The sequence below is a fragment of the Epinephelus lanceolatus genome, chromosome 3 (assembly GCF_041903045.1).
Source record: "Epinephelus lanceolatus isolate andai-2023 chromosome 3, ASM4190304v1, whole genome shotgun sequence".
Lineage (NCBI taxonomy): Eukaryota > Metazoa > Chordata > Actinopteri > Perciformes > Serranidae > Epinephelus > Epinephelus lanceolatus.
The window spans coordinates 2,624,426-2,647,697 of record NC_135736.1 but is presented as its reverse complement, the minus strand read 5'-3'; the positions used below and the strand labels follow the sequence as shown (position 1 = coordinate 2,647,697).

The 23,272-nt window shown below is 40.9% G+C and overlaps 1 pseudogene; it reads right to left on the bottom strand.

The window, feature by feature from the left end:
- Window positions 1-10,028: 10,028 nt before the first annotated feature.
- LOC144459377 (uncharacterized) lies at window positions 10,029-20,030 on the bottom strand (annotated as a pseudogene).
- Between the last annotated feature and the right edge of the window lie 3,242 nt (window positions 20,031-23,272).

Sequence of the window (23,272 nt, the reverse complement as noted above, 5' to 3'; positions counted from 1 at the left end):
GGTTTTGGACATGTGGCGAATTAGCACAGAGAATGTGCAGCAGAAGTGGGCGGGGCCTGTGTCAGAAAACCCAGCTCTATCCAGGGAACACATGGATATAATGTTTGTGAAAGTCTCATTTAAAATGTGTAAGTTGCAGGCAAAAACGCGTTTGCATCCGTTATAGCGCCATCAAGTGGAGTACATGTGCAATTTTTGGTACGAAGATCTGTGTCCTATTCTATATGTACCCTTAAAATTTCAAAGCCCTCTGCATAATAGTTTGGCTGAAATTAATGTTTGTTGTTTATCTTGTAATAAGCCACGCCCACATTGACCAGTCATGACCACCTTCAAGATATGACCTCAGAATTGGCCCTACATCATACCAACCGAATTTCATAGAAACCGGTGCAGCCATTAAAGAGATATAAACTTACTATATTTGTAGCGCCCCCTAGTTGCCAAAATTCGCCAAATTCGGCTCATACCCTCACAGTCTTATGCCAACCAATGATCTCGAATTTGGTGTTAATAGCATTTAGTTTAACCGAGATATCCAACAGTTTGCATTTTTATAGCTAGCTATAGAAGTTTGTTTGTTAATAATTTGCGCATTTTTTGACCGAATAAAATTCTTTTGATAACTTTAGATCAGTAGAAGAGTGTATATGTCAAGTTTCACGCAGATTGGACAAAATCCCAAGGAGAAGTTCGAAAAAGTAGGTTTTCCAGTTTTCGTGATTTTGCAAAAAAAACCAACTTCCTAGACGCAAGTGGGAGTGGCCTATGGCAAAGTGATTCAGCTCTATTCAGGGAAGCTGGGGATACAAGATTTTTGAATGTGCGACATACAGTGTGGCAGCTATAGGCAAAAACGCATTGGCCTAGGTTATAGCGCCCCCTGCAGGCAGATATACATAGTTTTTTGCGTCTGAGATACGTGCAGGGGTCTGGACCACCCCTCCAAATTGCACCGCCTTCCCTTGCACGGTTTAGCCTGCAGCACCACTTTTACCTACGGAAGAATAAAAATAAAAATCTTTACAAAAACAATAGGGTTCTTAGCACCACTGGTCCTAGGAAACGCGTCTGCTTGCATACGCGTTCCCTTGGCCCCCTAATAATAATAATAATAAACAGCGTGATTACAATAGGGTCCTCACAGACGACTTCGTCGTCGCTCGGGCCCTAATAATCATAAACAGCGCGATTACAATAGGTTCCTCATGGACGACTTCGTCGTCGCTCGGGCCCTAATAAACAGCGCGATTACAATAGGGTCCTACGCGGATGACTTCGTCGTCGCTTGGGCCCTAATTACCTGTCTGGCAGAAAGCAGGCAACCTCCGCATCCCTTGTGAAATTCTTCTCCTTCAGGAGTTCTTTCCACCTGGACTAAGCAACGCCGATATTCACTCGCATTTTGTCCTGTCCTCACTTATCTGATCTTTTTCTTTTATTTGGTGGCGTGGTTTCCCTCTTACGGGGCAAAACATATGTGTGGTCCTCCATTTAAAGTGCAGTAAACTTTAAACTATTTAACTATTTAAAGTAAACTGTCAAATATCGAATATATTCGATTATTATATTAATATTTTTTCCCACAGAAAATAACTGCAGGTACTGTTAAAATGTAGTAACTGGTAATATCCACCAGATCCACTGCCAAATTAGAAAGAAAAACAACATAAAGTGGTAAAGTGCACAGATATTTATTTTGTCTTTTGACAATATTCAACATGTGACATTTAGCTCAAGTAAACTGCAGTGCAAAAATATATGATTGAACAAACCACAGATTAACATCTGTATGGGAAAATCCCCAGTATTCAGTCATGGCTTACATTGAGGTTAGTATAGATATATGTTCATTAGTTTTATATCAAACTGCAAAGATTTTTTTCTTCACCAAATTCCCCCAGCCCGTCCATGATGCAGTCAGCCATGTTTTCTGCTGTGTGGCTCTCTCTGACCTCTCCTGTTTTAAACACAAAGTTCTTCATTTCCTAATCATCGGTAATGAGATGTGCAGGCACTGTGACATATGCATCTGTGGCGAGGGAAGTCCGTCTCTCCGTCGTCAACACAACGTTCATGTCCTCGATCGTGGTTTTCACATTCTCATACAGTTTGACAATCCTATTGCTAACAGTCCCCCGGGATGGGATTTGATAACATGGGTTGACTTCGTGGATAAACTCTTGAAAGCTGTCTCCTTCAACGATACTAACTGGTTGCATGTCTTTGCAAATTAATGCAGTTAGCTTCTTGTTTAGCAGCGGGCAGAGCGGCAGACAGGCTGTAAAAGGCTAGATCACCACACATCACTTTTCAAATGATCCGGTGCACTCTGTCTGGCGAGGAGTCGTTAGCTTCTCCGGAGTTCCCGGGTTGTTTTTGCAGTTCGCTGGGTTGTTTCTCCGCCATGGTAACGTGTCCTCCTCACTGCTCACCTGTATATTATGCGGGTTTGATTATGACACGTGACCGCAAGCCTTAACTACAGAGGCCTGGAAGGAACACACAGTGCAGTGAGCGCACACACCAGTAGAGAGTCAGCAGCGCACTCCGTGCTCTGAGCGGCAGCCACTGCCACTAATCAATTATTAAATTTCATAACTGAATGTGCATTTTTTTTGCCAGATTCGACGGTTATTCAAATATTCGAATATTATTTACCAGCCCTACTGGAAAATATATTCTTAATTTATGCCCTTTTTTTAAGCAGCCCATTCAGCAAAGGATAAACACCCTTTTTTATAGTTTACGCAACAATGGGCCAGTAGTATTTGCAAATTGTCACATAATTTCTGCTGCTTGACCTCAGGGAATAAGGATTATGAAATTATGAAATTACTGACCCAATTATGCGTTTTGAGTGAACTATTCCTTATTCCTTACTCAATCCACACCTGAAAATTGGACATCTATTCTCTCACCTTGCCAGTAGTCTATATACCATTTTTCAAAATAGGGGGGGGGGGGGGGGGGATTCCTTACATGCTTCATAGAGGGGGGATTTATGCAGTTTGCGGGGGATACTACTTATGCGTGTAACTACACGCCTTACATTGTCCTTTATATACCTCAGATTAATACACTGCTTTAATTTGTTGTCTTGTTCACCTTCTTCTCCCTTATTTTTAATCTCTGAGCTGCATCAGTGGTTGGACTGAGCAGTTATGGCAAAAATCAAAATCACTTTTTACCTCGATTATGATAAATAAATATAAATTAGAAAATAAATAAATATTTTTTAATGAATAAATAAATACAATGTACTTGATTTCAGAAGTCTGGACACTAATATTTGGTTTCAAAAGTGCAAAGTCAGAACACGCTCTACTTTTCTATCATTAGCCTCAAACCAGGCGTTTTACAAGAAAAAAAAGCAGCAGCATGTGTTATTACTGTGTGTCTTTATGCTTTCCTGTCGTATGATTGATCCTGTCAATAACAGTAGAAAACACAGACAGGACAGTTTGCTGCGAGCAGGAAGCTGCTTAGAGAAAAGTGCCAGCATCAGAGTTCACAATACAGTATAACGTTATGCTCGACTCTGATACGAGTCGGACTTTCAGTAGTAAAAATAATGTTGTTCCTTCACACCACCGATGTCTTTTTATCTTGTTTAAGGTTGTTGTGACTTAGATGCGTCTTCATCTCTGCTTTCCGCTGCTGTCTGATCCGCTGAACAACACTTATCTCCACATTTTGTCAGTTGAAGCTCTGCTAATTCTACAAACTCATTTAATTTCCTGTAAGTTCTTCACAATAAAAGCTTTCTGTTAGTTTGTAACTGGAAAGCTTTTAATTTGAAGCAGCAACAGCAGGAAATGTTTCTTCATCAGCAGTAACTCAACACCGCTGAAACAAGAAAACAAGAAAATTGGGCAAAGATTGGCAATGATGCGCATCAGAGGGGTTTCAGAAGTGGGTATACGCAATGCTGATTGAAAATTAAAGTGTATACCCTGCACTACACCACTGCTCATACATATATACATATATATATATATATATATATATATATATACATATATATATATATGTATATATATATATATATATAGTCTGAACATATACACACCTTAACAGTGTTTGCAGGTTTGATTCTCCTCTGTGCATTTTAGTGAAATGGATAACGTCCATGGCAATTCAAGGACAAGGAGGAGGAGAATCAAAGTAAGAGTGCAGCAGCATTTAATGAGCCTTGCCATGGAAGCTGTGGACCAGGCAGACCAGGGTGTGAATCGGGCAGATCAGGCTGTGGACCGGGCAGATCAGGCTATGGACCAGGCAGATCAGGTTGTGAACCAGGAAGTGCAGGCAGTGGACCAGGAAGTGGAAGTCGAGGACGATATGGAGAACAATGCTGAAGAGGCTGTAAATCTGGAATTGGACTTTGACAATGACGTTGATGACTTGTACATGGCAAGTGACTGTGATGAAGATCCTACGTGTGATTTTCCTGAAGAGGAATCCCAGTCTGATGCTAAGAGGAAACTTGCTGAGTGGGCAGCTAATTGACATGTCTCATTCTGTACTGTCAGAGCTACTAGCTATACTTTTGGAGCTAGGTCTGGATGTACCAGGATCCCAGAACTCTCCTCGGTACATTGAAAGATTGTGAGGTAAAAGAGATGGGAAAGGGAAGTTACTACCACTTTGGGCTTGCAAGTGCATTACTGTCAGAACTGAAAATGACACATGAGTAAGAACTGAAAACAGACACATTAACCATTCGTATGAATGTTGATGGACTGCCTCTTTCAAGGAGCTCTAATAATCAGCTATGGCCTATTTTAGGTCAAATAGCTGAACTACCAAAAGCAAATGAATAGAATTTTTTTTTTTTTAGAATAGAAAACTTTATTGTCTGGAACCAAAAGGCAACAGAAATTTGTCTTCGACAGGGCTCAACACCAGCTTTACACACACAGAGAAGACATTTAAAACACATCCAAGACATTTACGGTATCTAAAAACATGCAAAAAAGTACAATTACAGGTGTTAATCCAATATTATTGTATTGTATTGCATTGATTTAATCTGCTTTGATTTGATCTGTCATTGATTTAATCAATCTGTTATTGAAAAAAAAAGTCGATGCCAATTTAAACAGTAGTGGAAGAAGTACAGGAAATGTGTACTCAAGTACAGTTATACTATTAAAATATTACTCAGTTACAAGTTGTAACTTACAACTAAAATTACTGGTGTTATTGCACTGATTATTATTGTATTGCATTAATTACTGTATATTGCCTTGATTTCATTAAGCACTTTATATAATCTTCATCTTAGATTCCATTTACTTAGTGTGTGTTTAATATATTCCAAAATTTTTATTAGCATTTAATCTCTATTTACCCCCTCTCAGCTTCTGCTCCATGCCTGACTGTCCTGGAAGATGGTTCCCTCTCTGTAAGACTCTCTGCAGTTTCTTCCATGTTTGTTTCCTAATGAGTTTTTTTTTATGATGATGTAATGTTGGTGTTCAGTTGTCCTGTTCAGTTATTATTCACCTGTGGAAACTTGTTTTTGAAAATGTTCAGTGAGTGAACCCTTAATTGTACAAGCAGGTATTTGCTGCAGAAAGCAGGTTTCTTTTTGTTTCAACATACTGGCACTGTGAGGAACTTTAAGGATGTGATCATGGCCTACTTGTTTAATTTCATATAAAAGAAGTTATACTGTTCATGTATAATAAAAGCTGAATTTGGAAAGATAGTAGGCTCACCGTGTGCTCTAATGGTCCCATGGTAATATTTAGTTAATTAATTTGTGTGGTGTTGCGCCTGATGATGGGTTATAAGGCAATATTTTTTGAGTGTAAAATTGCTGTTTTCATGTTAACGTAGTAGTTTGTCTGTGAATCACATGCTTTTGTTGCCAAAACCCAACCACGTGTGTTTGTTGGCTAACCGGTTTGAGCCTTTGGGCCTTCTTCAAGATCAACAATCATACTGAGACACAGTTACACTGATCTATTATACAGGCCACACTTTGTCACACAGCTGATAATGATTAGATTAATTATTCTAGACCATTGGGTTAAGCAAAAAACAATTTAGAGGCCCTCAACAAATCAAAACCTTTAAACCAGTGTCAGAAGCTATATACTTGAATCTGTCTCTGAACTCAGCAGTGTATTCAAAGAACACCCGGTCATGGTATATAAAAGAGGTAAAAACCTGAGAGACCCTGTAGTTCACTCACATTTGCCTTTTCCCCAATCAGTACCAGCTCAAGATATTTTAGCACCTGTCTCTAATGACAACCGCCACTGTGGTCAATGTAATTATACTTACTGTTGTAATAGGAATTATCCCATGTTCTACTAAATCTGTTATTTGCTTGAATACGTGCCCTTGCGGTAAGTTGTATGTTGGAAAGACCAGTAGAACATTGAAAACTCATATCACTGACCATGAAAGTACTATTAGATGTAAAAATATGAATTGTCCAGTAGAAGCACATTTTGTTGAATCAAATCATCCTATTTCCTCTTGAAGATATGATGGGATTGAGAAGGTAACCCTCCCCCTATGAGAAGGTCATTTGGAAGTGTTACTTTTCAGGAGAGAACACTATCCCCAGGAAATAGTTTGTACCAATCAGAGGCCTGCCATAGTGTTGTGGTCAGTGAGTCAACGGATAGTTTATTTCATTGAGCTGACAGTTCCTTGGGAAGACTAAGTGGAAGAAGCCTATGAAAAAAAAAGCTTAGGTATGAAGACTTAGGAGCAGAAAAACTAGGATTTGTCCAGTGGAAGTGTGGTGTAGGGGATTCATAGCAAGATCAACTGTCTCACTCCTGGGGGAGCTCAAAGTGCGGGGACAGAGTTTGAGGAAGACAATGAAGGAAATGGCAGATGAAGCAGCTAGATCTAGTCAGTGGATTTGGATGAGGAGGAATAATGTCAGTTGGGGGCCAGCAGGGGGTCCTACTAAGCAGGGTACATAACTCCTTGAGATCAGGTGGAGAGATTTACCAATCAGTCCTCTCAGGAGGAAATCCAGGAAGAGGAAGGTTATTTAAGTGTGGGAGTGGCCTATTTGAATCCCTTTTGTTTGAGACCATGCTGCAAGGTGAGTGTGTTTGCTGATCCTGTGAGTTTATCTTCTTTATTTCCTTTAACTTTAGCTTATATTGTAGTTATGCTATGTAGCATGTGAAACAGAGTATGGTGAATGTGCCAGGAAAGGTAGTATGGGCATGGTCACTACCTGGAGTTTGCATAAACGGAGCCTGGGTTTGTTGAAGGTGGCAGTGCTGTTTGGGCTGAGAAAGCCATGTGTAAGTAAGGTAAAGGAGGTTGTTGGGTTGGTGTGGGGAGCAGTGAGACCTGGCATTAGGGGAGTGTCTCTCGGACGCCAGAGATCACTGTCTAGCCTCCTGGAGGTGTCGTGGGACCAACTAGACCAAACACTGGTGAAAGGAGGTTCCCACCCGATGACCCCAAAGACGTGTTAGTTATCACTGCTCATTGGTCTGCATAGTTAAGCCTTGCCATAACAGCTTATCATAGGGCTTAGGAGGTTTTTCACTGAGCGCTGATCCTTTCTCTAGAGCACAAATTTCTTGTGTTTATTTGAACTTGGACCCACCGTCTGAGATCTCCTTCACCCCATGGATTGAAAATAGAATATGATTAAAAAGGTTTTCTGCAATGTAATTCTTTTTGTTGGAAATATAGTTTAAGTTCATGATGTTCATTTAGAGCTGATGCCTTAACTTTTGCTATTTATCTATCAGGAATTTGCATAATACTTCTGTATTTCAACATTTTGGAATATGGTGAATTAAAAAAATGTCTGTTAAACTGAAATGTGGTACAATGTGCAGTAGCTGTTATCATTTGTTTTGATGACATGTGATTGGCTGTAGCTCCTGCTTCTGTTTGGTTTAAAGGTCTTGTTGAGGGCCTCTAGATTGTCTTTTGCTCAACCTAATGGTGTGGTATGATCATCTAATTATTATTAGCTGTGTGACAAAGGTGTGACCTATATAACAGATCAGTGTACCTGTGTCTCAGTATGATTGTCGATCTGGAGGAAGGCCCAAAGGCCGAAACGTCATCATGAAAATTAAAGAAATGCATATAGAGCCAGAGTGTGCAACATTTGCTTTCTATAATCAATATTGGCTAAATGTAACCATGTGTGTTTGTTACTGAAGGAAAAACACGTCAATCCATGGTGTTATACCGATGTAATACATTTATTTTGAAAGAAACTATATGCAATCTGTACATTTCCTGTGAAAACAGAAGTGTTTCTTTGAAATTGTGTAACATGTAACAAGCTGAAGTTGATACGGCATCCCAGAATATTAACAACCAACGCACCCAGGCTACCTTGCATGTCATATCTTGAAAATCCATGAACAGATGTGGATATGTGACAAGTTTGGAGTGAGAATGTGTTGGCTGTTAGTCTCAGCTGCACAGCCTCAATCTTTCATATTGACTTTCTCTGGGAAAGGGAAAATAACGTCTTTTGCAATGCAGAAAAAGGACCACGATCAACAGATGATGTAATAAGTGACTGCATTTAATTCATGAACACCAAAAAATTGATGTACTCTCAAATTACTCTGTAAAGTCTGCTGACATCAGCCACCACAAGCCACGCCTCATATCAATCAATCAATCAATTTTATTTATAAAGCCCAATATCACAAATCACAATTTGCCTCACAGGGCTTTACAGCATACGACATCCCTCTGTCCTTATGACCCTCGCAGTGGATAAGGAAAAACTCCCCCAAAAAAAACCTTTAACGGGGAAAAAAAACGGTACAAACCTCAGGAAGAGCAACTGAGGAGGGATCCCTCTTCCAGGACGGACAGACGTGCAATAGATGTCGTACAGAACAGATCAGCATAATAAATTAACAGTAATCCATATGACACAATGAGACAGAGAGAGAGATGCAGGTAATAACAGTAGCTTACAACAACATTATTGAAAGTAATAATATTATAGTTATAGTTCTGGCTACTGTGGTACAATATGTTGAAAGTATGTATTAATATCTGGCAGTTGATGGACTAAGAGTCTCATCCTACTCTCTAATGTGCTATGTGTGAGCTCAGTCCTGCGTGTTCTTTAATGAAGCAATAGGAGAAGATATTCGGTCTCAGTTAATGTAGTTTATTAAGCAGTAAAGGAATAAAATTACAGAGCTCTGGGTCTCAACTTCACGTCCCTGACGAACAACAAAGGTGTGTCAGTTCACGAAGTCTGACCTCCTGTCCTTCCCCTGACCCAGTATATTTGAGCGTAACAGAGTGTCATTGTGCACGCAAGGCGTTGTCCTCTTCTCATTGGCAGTTCCACTTCCTCCTTCACCACACCACGCCCCTGCCTCGTGTTAATCTGACTCCTTCCCGCTGGCGGTGGGGGCGTGGTTCCTGTTTTGAAAGACAAGAGAACAACACAACTCCCTACACGTGCTGTACCTTACTATCTGTATATCACTTTCTATTCTTTTTACCATATATGAAACTAATTATCTAAGCATTGCGGTATGTGCTCCTCAGACTTCATGTCTCTTCCTCTCCTGTACTTCTCCACTTCTGCAAAGCAAACACATTCAGATCAGCTGAAATCATCTCAGTATTCTCATTGTTCACACATCTAAAACTTATATAGTGAAACACAACTTATAGTAAAACACATAACATCATTCTATTCCCAACACAGTATACATGTGTGACAATAGTCATATGTGTATAATAACAGTAGAAGTATGACTAATGACTAATGATGGCAGCAGCAGCAGGAGGCATCTGGCAGGACCACGGCAGCAGCACAACCACACACGTCACGCTGTCCAGGCACCGCTGCGATATGAGTTAATCTGAGAGACAGCGGAGCACAAAGGCTCCGGAGAAGAAGTTAGTGAGTTAGTGACATCCAGAATGGCTGAGTTAGCAAGATGCAGTAATAGAATATGAGAGAGAGAGAGAGAAGGAGAGAAGGTGCCCGGTGTATTATGGGGGGGGGGGGGGGGGTCCTCCGGCAGACTAGGCCTAAGTCAGCCTAACTAGGGGCTGGTACAGGGCAAGCCTGAGCCAGCCCTAACTAGCTTATAAGCTTATAAGCCTAACTAATAAGCTTTATCAAAGAGGAAAGTCTTAAGTCTAGTCTTAAATGTGGAGACGGTGTCTGCCTCCCGGACCGTAACAGGAAGATGATTCCACAGGAGAGGAGCCTGATAGCTGAAGGCTCTAGCTCCTGATCTACTTTTGGAGACTTTAGGGACCACGAGTAACCCTGCGTTCTCAGAGCGCAGTGTTCTGGTGGGATAATATGGCACTATGAGCTCACTAAGATATGATGGAGCTTGATCATTTAGAGCTTTATAAGTTAACAGTAGGATTTTAAATTCAATTCTGGATTTTACAGGGAGCCAGTGCAGAGAAGCTAAAACAGGAGAAATATAATCTCGTTTCTTAGTTCCTGTTAGTACACGTGCTGCTGCATTCTGAATTAGCTGGAGAGTTTTTAAGGACTTACTAGAGCTACCTGATAATAGAGAGTTACAGTAATCCAGCCTAGAGGTAACAAAAGCGTGGACCAATTTTTCTGCATCTTTTAGGGTCAGGATAGGCCTAATTTTCGCAATATTACGCAGATGAAAAAATGCAGTCTGTGAGGTTTGTTTTAAATAAGAATTAAAAGACAAATCTTGATCAAATATTACTCGAGGTTTCTTACGGAAGTGCTAGAGGCCAGAGCAATGCCATCTAGAGAAACTATGTCATCAGATAAAGAGTCTCTGAGTTGTTTGGGGCCAAGAACAATAACTTCAGTTTTGTCTGAATTTAACATCAGGAAATTGGTGCTCATCCAAGTTTTTATGTCTTTAAGGCAGTTATGGAGTTTAGTTAATTGATTACTTTCTTCTGGCTTCATCGATAAATACAACTGAGTATCATCCGCATAACAATGGAAATTTATAGAGTGATTTCTAATGATGTTACCTAAAGGAAGCATATATAGAGTAAATAGGATTGGTCTGAGCACAGAACCTTGCGGAACTCCAAAACAAACTTTGGTACGTAAGGATGATTCATTATGAACGTCAACAAACTGAAAACGATCAGATAAATAAGATTTAAACCAGCTTAGTGCAGAACCTTTTAGGCCAATTAAGTGATCCAGTCTCAGTACAGAGACAAGTCCTTTGTCTGAAGCAATCAGAAGGTCATTTGTAATTTTAACTAGTGCTGTCTCAGTGCTATGATGCTCTCTAAATCCTGACTGAAATTCCTCAAATAAATTATTATCATGGAGAAAATCACACAGCTGGTCTGCGACTACTTTCTCAAGGATCTTTCACATAAAGGGAAGATTAGATATTGGTCTATAGTTGGCTAACACCTCTGGATCCAGGGTGGGCTTTTTTAGTAGAGGTTTAATTACAGCTACCTTAAAAGGCTGTGGTACATAGCCTGTTAATAAGGATATATTGATCATATCTAATATATGAGTGTTAACTAAAGGAAAGACCTCCTTAAGTAGCCTAGTTGGGATCGGGTCTAAGAGACACGTTGATGATTTAGATGAAGAAATCACTGCTGTCAATTCTTGAAGAGAAATTGGGGAGAAGCAATCTAAATATATATTAGGTCTTACAGCTGTGTTTGAGGTTAGATAGGTACTATGTGAGGACAGGAGGTCATGAATTTTGCCTCTAATAGTTAGAATTTTGTCATTAAAAAAGCTCATAAAATCATTACTGCTAAGGGCTAAAGGAATACAAGGCTCAATAGAGCTTTGACTCTCAGTCAGCCTGGCTACAGTGCTGAAAAGAAACCTGGGGTTGTTCTTGTTTTCTTCTATTAATGCTGAGTAATAGTTTGCTCTGGCATTGCGGAGGCCCCTCTTATAAGTTTTGAGACTGTCTGTCCAGATTAAACGAGATTCTTCCAGTTTGGTCAATCACCAATTCCTTTCAAATTTTCGCGATATTTGTTTTAACTTACGGGTTTAAGAGTTATACCAAGGAGCGAACTTTCTTTGCTTTTTTAACTTCTTTTTAAGAGGAGCTACAGAGTCAAGTGTTGTTCGCAGCGAGCCTACGGCGCTATCGACAAAATGATCAAAGTCGGTACAGGAAACCTCTGTTACTGAGGGACTTGGTATTGAATTTAACGACGGAGTAATCTTTTCCTTAAATTTTGCGACAGCACTATCTGATAAACATCTAGTATAGTAACTGTTGCTGAGTGGCGTGTAATCGGGTAAAAAGAAATCAAAATAATCAGATAATGATCCGATAGCGAGGGATTCTGTGGAAAGACTTTTAGGTTATCAATTTCAATTCCATACGTCAGAACTAGATCGAGGGTATGGTTAAAACAATGAGTGGGTTCATGTACACCCTGAGTGAAGCCAATGGAATCTAATAATGAGATAAACGCGGTAGCCAGGGAGTCATTATCAACGTCGACATGAATGTTAAAATCGCCTACAATAATAACTTTATCTGATTTAAGAACTAAACTGGATAAAAACTCTGAGAATTCAGATACAAATTCAGAATACGGGCCAGGAGCACGGTACACTATAACAAATAAAAGTGGCTGCGAGGTTTTCCAGGTCGGATGTAAAAGACTAAGAACGAGGCTTTCAAATGAATTATAATCTAGTTTAGGTTTAGGGCTGATTAACAGACTAGAGTTAAAAATGGCTGCAACTCCCCCTCCTCGGCCGCTGCCTCGAGGAATGTGGGTATTATTATGACTGGGAGGAGTGGATTCATTGAGACTGACATATTCATCTTGACACAGCCAGGTTTCTGTGAGACTGAGTAAATCAATATGATTATCTGATATTAATTCGTTTACTAACACTGCTTTAGACGATAGAGACCTGATATTTAACAATCCGCATTTAATTCTCCTGTTTTGTCTTTCTGTCACAGAAGAGGTTTTAATTTTTATGAGGTTGTTATGCACAACTCCTCTTTGTTTAATTTTAAATTTAAATAATTTAGGTCTCCTAATAAGACCAGGTTTTCCCCAGAAAGTTTGCCAATTATTAACGAAACCCACATCGTTTGCTGGACACCACCTGGACAGCCAGCGATTAAATGATGACATGCGGCTAAACATGTCATCACTGGTCAGATTTGGGAGGGGTCCAGAGAAAACTACGGAGTTCGACATCATTTTTGCATATTCACACACCGAGGCAATATTAATTTTAGTGACCTCCGATTGGCGTAACCGGGTGTCATTGCCGCCGACGTGAATAACAATCTTACTGAATCTACGTTTAGCTTTAGCCAGCAGTTTTAAATTTGACTCAATGTCGCCCGCTCTGGCCCCAGGGATACATTTGACTATGGCCGCTGGTGTTGCTAACTTCACGTTCCTCAGAATAGAGCTGCCAATAACCAGAGTTTTATCCTCAGCGGGTGTGTCGCTGAGTGGGGAAAAGCGGTTGGAAACGTGAACAGGCTGGTGGTGAGCCATGGGCTTCGGCTTGGAGCTGCACCTCTCACGAACAGTTATGGTATGTGGCTCCGCACCGGCTACAGGGGGCTGGCTAACTACCGCAGCTACCGAATGGTTTTCCATGGTGTGGAGCCGCGCTTCTAATTCACTAAGCCTCGCCTCCAACGCAGCAAATAAGCTACACTTATTACAATTGCCACTGTCGCTAAAGGAGGCAGAGGCATAACTGAACATTTGGCACACCGAGCAAGAAAGAGCAGAAGGAGAAGCCATCGCTAACTGTAAAGCTAATGTAGCTACCAAGGCTAGTAACGTGCAAACAACAGCTAAGAGATTAGCGAGAAAGTCATAGAAAGGAGGAGAGCTATAAGTGCTTAAACAGAACCACTGTGGGTTAAGACTTGAAGTTGATGTTAAAGCAACTGAAGTGAGAAAGCAGGCTAGCAGAATTCACCAGAGCAGTACAGAGACGCTGTCACAGAAACACAGGAAATGACACAACTCGCTTACCGCAATACGTCAGCAACAGGTCGTATAGAGTGGGTAAGGCTACAACAGTAAAAGGCCTGAGTGTATTTAAATAAGCACAGGTGTGTTTTATGCATTCAGAATTCAGCTCTTGGTTTGTAATTAATGTGTTGTTTCCTCTTTCAAAAGTTACATATTAGTGGAAGTCTGGAGTGGCGCATCTGAAAATACACCAAGAGAAACTTTGGTGCCAGCATTATGTTTTCTTAAGACAAGAATAATTTTAAAAAACCTTTATGTAACTGATAACTTGTATTTTCCTGTTTGGTTTTGCTCTTTCATAAATATTGCTCATTTGTTTGCTAGCATTCCAATATAGTTTCTGAATTAAGTCAGCTTTAAACATTAACAGCAGCAGGTATTGCTTGGATTATAGCTGAGCTGTGTTGTTCCCTGCATTTTTGCAGCATATTTGAACTATTACTATTTCTGCAAAGCCAAAAAGAAAAAAAAGAGAAGAAGAAGCTGCTATACTAATGTAGTCTTCTTATTCTCAATCAATATGAGACTGAACATGATGATAGAAGTGTGAAATTCCAAACAGAGCTTTGAAATTAGTCTGTCTCAATACTGTGAAATCTGAGATATGGTTTATGAATCAGTCACAGATGCTCCCTCACATGCCTATCTATTCCTGTGGACATGAAGCATATTCAACATGCATACTGTATTATTATATTGACAATATGAGCTGTACTATTCACACATACAGCACATAGTGTGTGTAAATAACGTGCACAGGTGTCCAAACAATCAGCAGTCTTTGTTCCTGTCACCTGCCTCTCTGTCTCCGGGCCACACACACTCTCTCTCTCACGCCAACATGCCAAGTGCCTTGTCTGCCCATCCATCATGCAGGGAGGCAGATGATTGGCCGCCTTGGACTGCTCCTCATAACAACAGTCTCTGCATGGTAACTGTTACTGAGGCGAGAAAATTACTAAACCCACGAGATACATCCTGCTAAAAATAGCTCTCATCAAAATCCCTGCTGGTTGTTACACCCCGTTTGTGTGTGTGTGTGTGTGTGTGTGTGTGTGTGTGTGTGTGTGTGTGTATGGAGGGGAGGGGGAGGTAATACACGACAATGGGAATGATTGAATGACAGACTGACTGACACTCTAAACGGCTGACTGATTGTATGATTGATTTACTTACCACCTCCTGTCTTCACTAAGTAAGAGGCATAAATCAGCACTGCAGCAAGGAGCAACACTAAAAGACTTTGCCAGGTCTGGCTATTTTCAAGACAGATAGGACACATTACCTGGACCCACACACATTGTGGCAACATCAAAAATGCATAACTAAACCTCAAGATAGGAGTGTGGGAATGTTTGTGTGTGTGTGTGTGTGTGTGTGTGTGTGTGTTGTGCCAGGGAAACCCAGTGGCCATGCTGATGTGTGTAGTGGGATGAACTCCTTTGATGTGCTTGTATTTATAGATATGACCCAGGGGCCAATATTGTATTTAGGTACCTGCAACTGTGTTAAGCTGGGAGGAATGCTCAAATGTAATATTTGTGTGTGTGTGTGTGTGTTTGTGTGTGTGTGTGTGTTTGTGTGTGTGTGTGTGTGTATGTGTGTGTGTGTGTACACAACCATGGGGGTATTTGTGTCTAAACTCCACAGCCTGGCTTTAAGCTTTTCTTGCTTTACTTGCTTTTAGCAGCAGATACGGGAGGTATCAAGCTCCAAAAGCTGCTTTACTGTTGTAGAAACAGTCAGGCCTGAGTTATGAAATTGGAAGGCATACAGCACTTCAACTGAATTGTTATTTTAGCTGCTGTACTGATAATCATATCCAGCATTCTGGATCACTATTGTAATTTGCCACATTGCAAAGTAGCATGATGAAGATAAACCAATGGGAAAATAAATTGACCCGATGTTAAGGGAATGTGGGTGTGCAGTGTAAAGAGTTGTAAATTGAAGATATTTGAAGATTGAAGATATCATTTTTGAGAGTTCAAGTTCACTATTTTCTTTTTTTTTCCCTTACTGAAAACACAGGGACAAAAAGTCATAGTAACAAACAAGCAGGGGAAAATTCAAATTCAAACATACATACACAATGGAAGTGGAATGGAAGTAAGTGAGCATTTTTAGGATAGTTTGTTTTCCTTTTTTGCCCGCAGTTCGGTCCATGGTGTCCAATTGCCTGCTGGAATGATCTCTTTCATAGCCCAAGGAAGCATTAAAAAACTTAAAAACATCCTGCCAATAAAATAGGCCTCTTCAAATGAAATATGTCATACTAACAATTTCCCACTCCACTTTCCCTGAGTGCACACCCAGACAAACATGCACAAACACATTTTCTCAGCACAATATCAATACATATTGGCATGCTGCTGTTGTGTCCTGCCACCCCTGCTATATTTCCTCCTCTCAGAAAAACTACAGCATATTCTGCCAGCTGGAAGCCTTAGTGATTATTTAACTGCTCTGGGCTTAGCTTGGCAGCCCGCGAAGGGAGGATGAGGGAGGAGAGGAGACGAAAGAGGGAGGAGAAGAGAGGAATTAGCAAAGGATGAGGTGCTCCAGAGTGTGTGTGTGTGTGTGTGTGTGTGTGTGTGTGTGTGTGTGTTTGTGTGGATTTGTGTGTGTATATGTGTATGCATATGTTTGTGGATGCTCTAAAAGCATTAATGTGCGAAAATTCACTAAGAGCATCCAGCCGATTTTAGAGCGTCAGATCTGTGCATGCAAGTTCTCCTTCAATTGGGAATGCTGGGACAGTGAATCCGTCTATATGGATCAGTCCCTTACATGCTGGAGTCTTTTTTTTTTCTTTTTCTTTTTTCCTCCACTGGCTCCCAAACACCCTTTCCCCCACTTCTAGTTTACACTTCCTGAAGGATAATACCACAAATAATTAGCAGAGATGTTGTTGTACTGGAGCGAGAGAGACTAGGCAAAGGAAACGTGAACGAATCCTCTCAACATGCTGAGAATAGTAACAATAGAATTCCTCAAAAGCTACAATAACATGTCATAATCCTATAACTGATATCAAATTTTGGAGCCTTGGATCCACAATTGATGCGTTGTTGCTCCACCACCATGAAGAATTCATGAGGAGATATTTCAATGATTGGCATGATTGTAATTCAAAAACATGTTGCCAAACCATATACAGAATTAGATTAAAAGTAAATCATGGATGCAGTGGAAACACGTAAAAATAATAAATAAATAAGAAATACTCATATAAAGAAAGGAAAAAAATCTGGTGTGTTTAGGTATACAAATATATATTTTTAAAAAGTCTTTTGCAGAAGGATGTCTTATTCAGTTAGTTCTGCCACATTAACAGCTTCAACAAGGGGAGTCTGATTTTTTTAATTTTCTTTTTTTTACTCTGGAAAGGGAAGGAAAGACTTAGACTTTTAAGGCAAATGGGTAAAAGTTTCATCAACTGTTTTCATTGGTAGGTCATTCTGGATGAAAAAGTACTTCTATTGCCACTTCTTTGGGTTTAAAATACTTTTCTCTGTTTAACCATAGCCAATTATTTTCACCAATAAGTGTATTTGCAGTGAAAAGTTGTCAGTGCACAGGGTTTTTAATTTGGATTAAAGGATGCCTTTGAAGTGTCTGATTTCACACATAAGTCTCAAGTCTTGGCTATGAAATCCAGACTCAAGTCCAAAGTCAAAACCAAGAGGTCCCAAGCCAAGTCCAAGTCCAAAGGGTTGTGTTCTAAGTTATTAATAAGTCATTACCTGTCTGTGGTAGTGTACACATGCTGATTGATTCAAAGTTCACCCAGTGTCAGAAAAATACAGAGGTGGGAGGTAGCCAAGTACACTCAAATATTAGGGTGTAACCACAGGCGTAGTTTTAGGTATGGACGCTATGGACATGTCCATACCAAAGCCACGGAAACACGATTTGTCCCTACCAAAAATAATGCTGAGTGAAAACTGTAGCCTACTTCGCAAAATCACCATTTTAGAATTACCATTCACAACAAGAAACCTTATCTGGTCTGGTTGACAGCTGTATTCGGCAAGCTATCCAATCAACAGCCTACTTTTCCTCCCTCCCTCGCTTGGCGTCAATACTCGACCAGCGTGCCTGTTAGTGTCTCGAGATGAGAGCAACAGCAAGGATTTTGATTAGGCAGCAAGTAAGACTCAAGTTATTGAAAATAGGGAATAAAATGTTGAACGACTATTATTTTTCTGCAGACAGTTGTATCAATGCTAATAGTTTAGTTTGCGTCCTAAATGCCTATGTAAACTATAACGTTGCTAGTCAGAGAGCTCGCACCAGCTACTGTAACTAGCTATTAGCTAATAGGTCTCGTAACGTTTGCAGAGGCAGAGATAAGGTGCTGTCATGTTGTCATAACAGCTGCCTTTAGCTAGTAATAAATCACTTTTGGTATGTAACTTTAGAAATAACTGTTGCAAACTCCTAGGTAAGGTTTAAGCAATGACTAGGTTCACTCGCCCACTGAATTGCCTCTGGTAGACGTCTGGTTTATTTATGCAATTCAATTGATGTCTGTGACTGCAGAATATCTAGTCCAACGTAATTATGTTCATATACATAGGCTACACAGAATAGGCTGTAGGCTAGGCAGAGAATAGTGGGCTGCTTGTCAGGCTACTCTATACATCTGTTTTATTGTTTTATGAAAATTCTGAAACTAATCTGTAAACTACAAAAACTTGAGAATTAAAAGATATGATTGTGGAATAATGGTATTGTAATGTGTGGATAATATTATAAAGCATAGAGTCGCCTACAGCTATTATACTGTTATATATCATCTGTAGGCCAAATGCATCAGTTCAGGAAGCTGATTAATGAAACAGTCATCAAGATCATCTGATCTGTAGCTCAAAACAGTATGCACGCAAGTTAGCGCTGAAAATTTTTTCTGCTCACGCCCTGTGGGCACTCGCATAGTCCCTACCAAAGCTCAAATCAAACCTACACCACTGGGTGTAACGGTTCACAAATTTCACAGTCGGGCTTAATACAAAACAGTGGTGTTGCAGTTTAATATGTTGTGACAATATATGTTATGAAAAGTAACATAATTTGCGCTTTTGTGTTTTTTTTGTACCAAGCCGGAATTACTGTCTGGCTGAAATGGGTTGGTTAAAATCCAGGTAAAGCAACATCAATGATTTCTTTCTAAAGACATTATACATGTTAGAAAATACTTGTTGGAAACATGAAAAGACTGGGAACTGTGTAGTATTGAACTGTGGAGTTAGACTGTCAAACCTCCCACTGGCTTGGCGCTGCGCGAGTAGCGACGTGCAGTTGCAGTCTGTCTGGATGTTGAAAGTTTGAGTGTTACTGAGTGCCGTTTGTGAATAACCAATAAGCTGGGTAGGATCTACGCTTGTTCATTGATTGATCACTTAACTTAATTTTAAATGGAGCTGTCACTCTTGATCGTCGCATGGACTTTGTTTGTTGTGGCTCAGAGTCTGGTTGAACCATGCCACCCGCACACAGGCAGGATTCAGTACTCTCGGGGATTTTTACTGAATCTGAGGGATCAACAGCAGTCACATACCCGTTCGGACTTGGTCACGGGAGATCATTCACTTGCGGAGCTCTTCCGCCAACCTGAGAACTTTAATAGGACTACACGGGGAGAAAAAAGATACAAAGTGCGGGAACGCGGAAGACGGGGCGGTGTCAGGCAGAGACTGAAGCGGCTGACACTTTGCCGCATACCCCTCCCCTTGATGTTACTCTGCAACGCTCAGTCCATAAGGAATAAGATGGACGAGATCCAAGCCAGCGTCACTCATCTGGAGAAATTTAGGGACGCATGTGTCATGGCTTTTACAGAAACATGGCTTACTCCTGAGGATCTGAACACCGACCTAACTCTCACCGGTTTTGGAGTGCCGGTAAGGCTTGACAGGGATGCTGTTGTCACAGGGAAATCCCAAGGGGGTGGGGTCTGCCTCTACGTCAATCAGCGGTGGTGCAAGAACATCACTGTCAGAGAGACTGTGTGTACTGAAGACATAGAGCTGTTGTCTGTGTCCCTGCGGCCCCATTACCTCCCCCGTGAATTTCCCCAAATATTTCTCACTGTTGCATACATACATTCCAAAGCTAACGCAAAAAATGCTGTAACAGCCATACAAAAGGTTACACAAAAGTTCCGGTCCCCCTCTCCGGATGCTCCTTGCTTTGTCCTTGGTGATTTTAATCACTGTACTCTGAAATCGATGAACACTTTTTATCAGTATGTCTCTTGCCCTACCAGACTTGACAAAACTATTGACTTATGCTATGGTACAGTAAAGGGCGCCTACAAGTCCATAGCTCTGCCCCCTTGGCTCTTCTGACCATAACATTATCCTCCTTATCCCAACCTACAAGCCACTTCTTAAGAGAGGGAAAACTGCCACTAAAGAGGTGGAGATGTGGACTGAGGATACTATTGAGGAACTAAGGGGAGCCTTCGAGTGCACAGAATGGGACGTTTTCAAGCACTCTTCTTCAACTCTTGATGAAATGACTGAGGTGATATCATCCTATACTCTCCATTTGAAAAACTTAATCATCCCTACTAAACAGGTCAAGGTGTTTCCGAATAATAAACCTTGGTTGAACAAAGCAGTAAAGGATGCACTGCATAGGAAACATAATGCTTTTCTCCATGGTGACAGCAAGGATAAGACTGAAGCTAAAAAAGAAGTTAGATATGAAATTAAGAGGGCAAAACTACAATATAAAAGTAAAATAGAGGGGAAGTTTCACAGTAACGACCTGAGGGCTGTATGGGATGGTATGAAGGCCATGACAGGCCAAGATAAGAAGAAGAATTCTGGGTCAGTCACAATAGATGGTTTTGACTCAAATTCAGAACTTGCAAATGCTCTGAATGATTTTTACTTACGTTTTAATGATGAACATGATTTTACTAAATATCATTGTGATATATTTGATTCCTTAAATGACATTACTGTCAACCCCCGGCTTACGATCAGCGCCATTTCTGTTAAACACATGTTCTCCAAATGTAATGTCAGAAAGAGCCCTGGGCCTGATATGATCACTGGCAAACTGCTAAAAGTCTGTGCAGACCAATTATGTGACATTTATTCCTATCTTTTTAATTTGTCACTCTCCCAGCATAAGGTCCCAATGCCATGGAAGGAGTCTATTGTAGTCCCCATGGCTAAAATCAAGTCTCCGAAAGTGCTTAATGATCTAAGGCCTGTAGCCTTAACTTCAATAGTGATGAAGACTTTTGAGCGGCTGGTCAAACAAATTCTTATTGAAAAGTTTCAGAGCCAGCTTGACCCGATGCAATTTGCTTATCGGGCCAGCAGAGGGGTAGATGATGCAACCATCACTCTGTTCAATTACCTGTACAAGCATCTTGAGGGTACAAGAACACATGCTAGGCTTTTATTTCTAGATTTCTTTTCAGCTTTTAATACAATCCAGCCACATATTTTAATCAATAAATTATTGTCAGATTTTAATCTTGATGCTGGACTGGTGAAATGGGTGCTAGATTTTTTAACTTGTAGGCCGCAGGTTGTAAGGGCTAATGATGCCTTTTCCCAGAAGCGGCTGTCATCCACAGGCTCACCACAGGGGTGTGTCCTGTCTCCTTTATTGTATATTCTTTATAGAAATGATTGCAAGAGCAAATACAAGGACAGGCATCTTCTGAAATTCGTGGACGATACAGTCCTCATCAGCCTGCCCCAGGAAGGAGATGTTGATCATGGTCCAGTCGTAGAAGACTTTGTAGAGTGGTGCGACAACCACTTTCTGAAGCTAAATGTCCTAAAAACTAAAGACATGGCCATTGATTTTAGGAAAAACTCTCCCTCTACCCTCCCAACCATCATTAAGGGCTCACAAGTAGAGACAGTAGAGCACTATAAATACCTGGGCACAGTCATTGATAAAAACTTGAATCATGACTTCAACACGTCTGCAATCTGCAAAAAGGGTCTGCAGAGACTTTATTTTCTGCGCAGACTGAACACTTTTAATGTGGACAAGACACTGATGGTTTTATTTTACAAATCTTTTATTGAGTCTGTTTTAACGTTCTGTATTATTGGCTGGTATGGAAACCTCACTGTGCAGAACAAAAAACGCCTTTCTGACATTGTCAAGGTAGCCAGCAAGATAATTGGCACACAGCAGCTTTCTCTGTCAGATATCTACAACCGACAAGTCTATAGGAAGGCACAGTCGATCTTGGCCAGCACTGACCACCCACTTTTAGGAGAATTTTTTCTTCTTCCTTCTGGCCGGCGTTACAGGCTGCCCAAGGTTAGAATAGGTTTAAATTTTCTTTTATTCCAAGTGCAATAAATGTTCTTAATTTGCACTGAGTCTTGATGGACTCAATTTGCCTGCGCTGTCTATAAGCACTCCATATGGTCTTATTCCCTTATAGAGTTGAATTGCACTGCAAACTAAATTTCCCCTTGAGGGACAATAAAGAACTGAACTGAACTGAACTGAACTGAACTACTTGGCCTGTTGTCACAGCCTGCATTCTGCTCCCCTTCTCTCCCTCACCTGCTCCTGGTAAATTTCCATTCACCTTCACCCTGCCAGCCAGCCACGCCCCCCTCAACAACTCTACTCACTTGAGCATGCAGCTGCTTCTCATCAGCACTCCATGCATATAAGCAGCTGCTGCCATTCCCTCAGGGCCAGGCAGAGGCGGACTGGCCATCAGGAGTACCGGGAGTTTTCCCGGTGGGCTGCTGCGTCAGTGGGCCGGTAGGACGACTTTCGGCGCAGTTGGGCTGGCCTTTAATATGATAACCAATGTTTACAGTTTCTCTAGCGTCTGGCTAATCAACATTGGCCCACATGGGTGTGTCACACCCCCCTTTCACCTCAGTCCTGTGGCTGTTGGCCAATCGCAACCAAAGGCCAAGGGCCTCGGTCCTTCCTCCCTCTGCATCTGTGAATCAATCAATCAATCATACACACATGCAAAAATGGAGAAGAAATGGAAAGGAGGAGCGGAAAAGTTGAGAGACAAAAAAAGGCAGGCACTACAGATAGATGCTGCCAAGTGTCAATAGTTGACACATTTATTTTCTGCTGCTGCATCTCAAGCAGGACCTTCAGCATCCGCAGCAGCACCTGCAGCTCTCATGTCTCCGTCTACAGGAGGAGGACAACGTGACCAGGAGGGGGATGCTAGTCAGGTGAGGCGGCTATAAGCTAATGTGATAACATTATTTGGCTAGCTTGTTAACTTTTAGCACAACGCATCTAGGCTAATTTGGCTGTCAAAACGTCATTA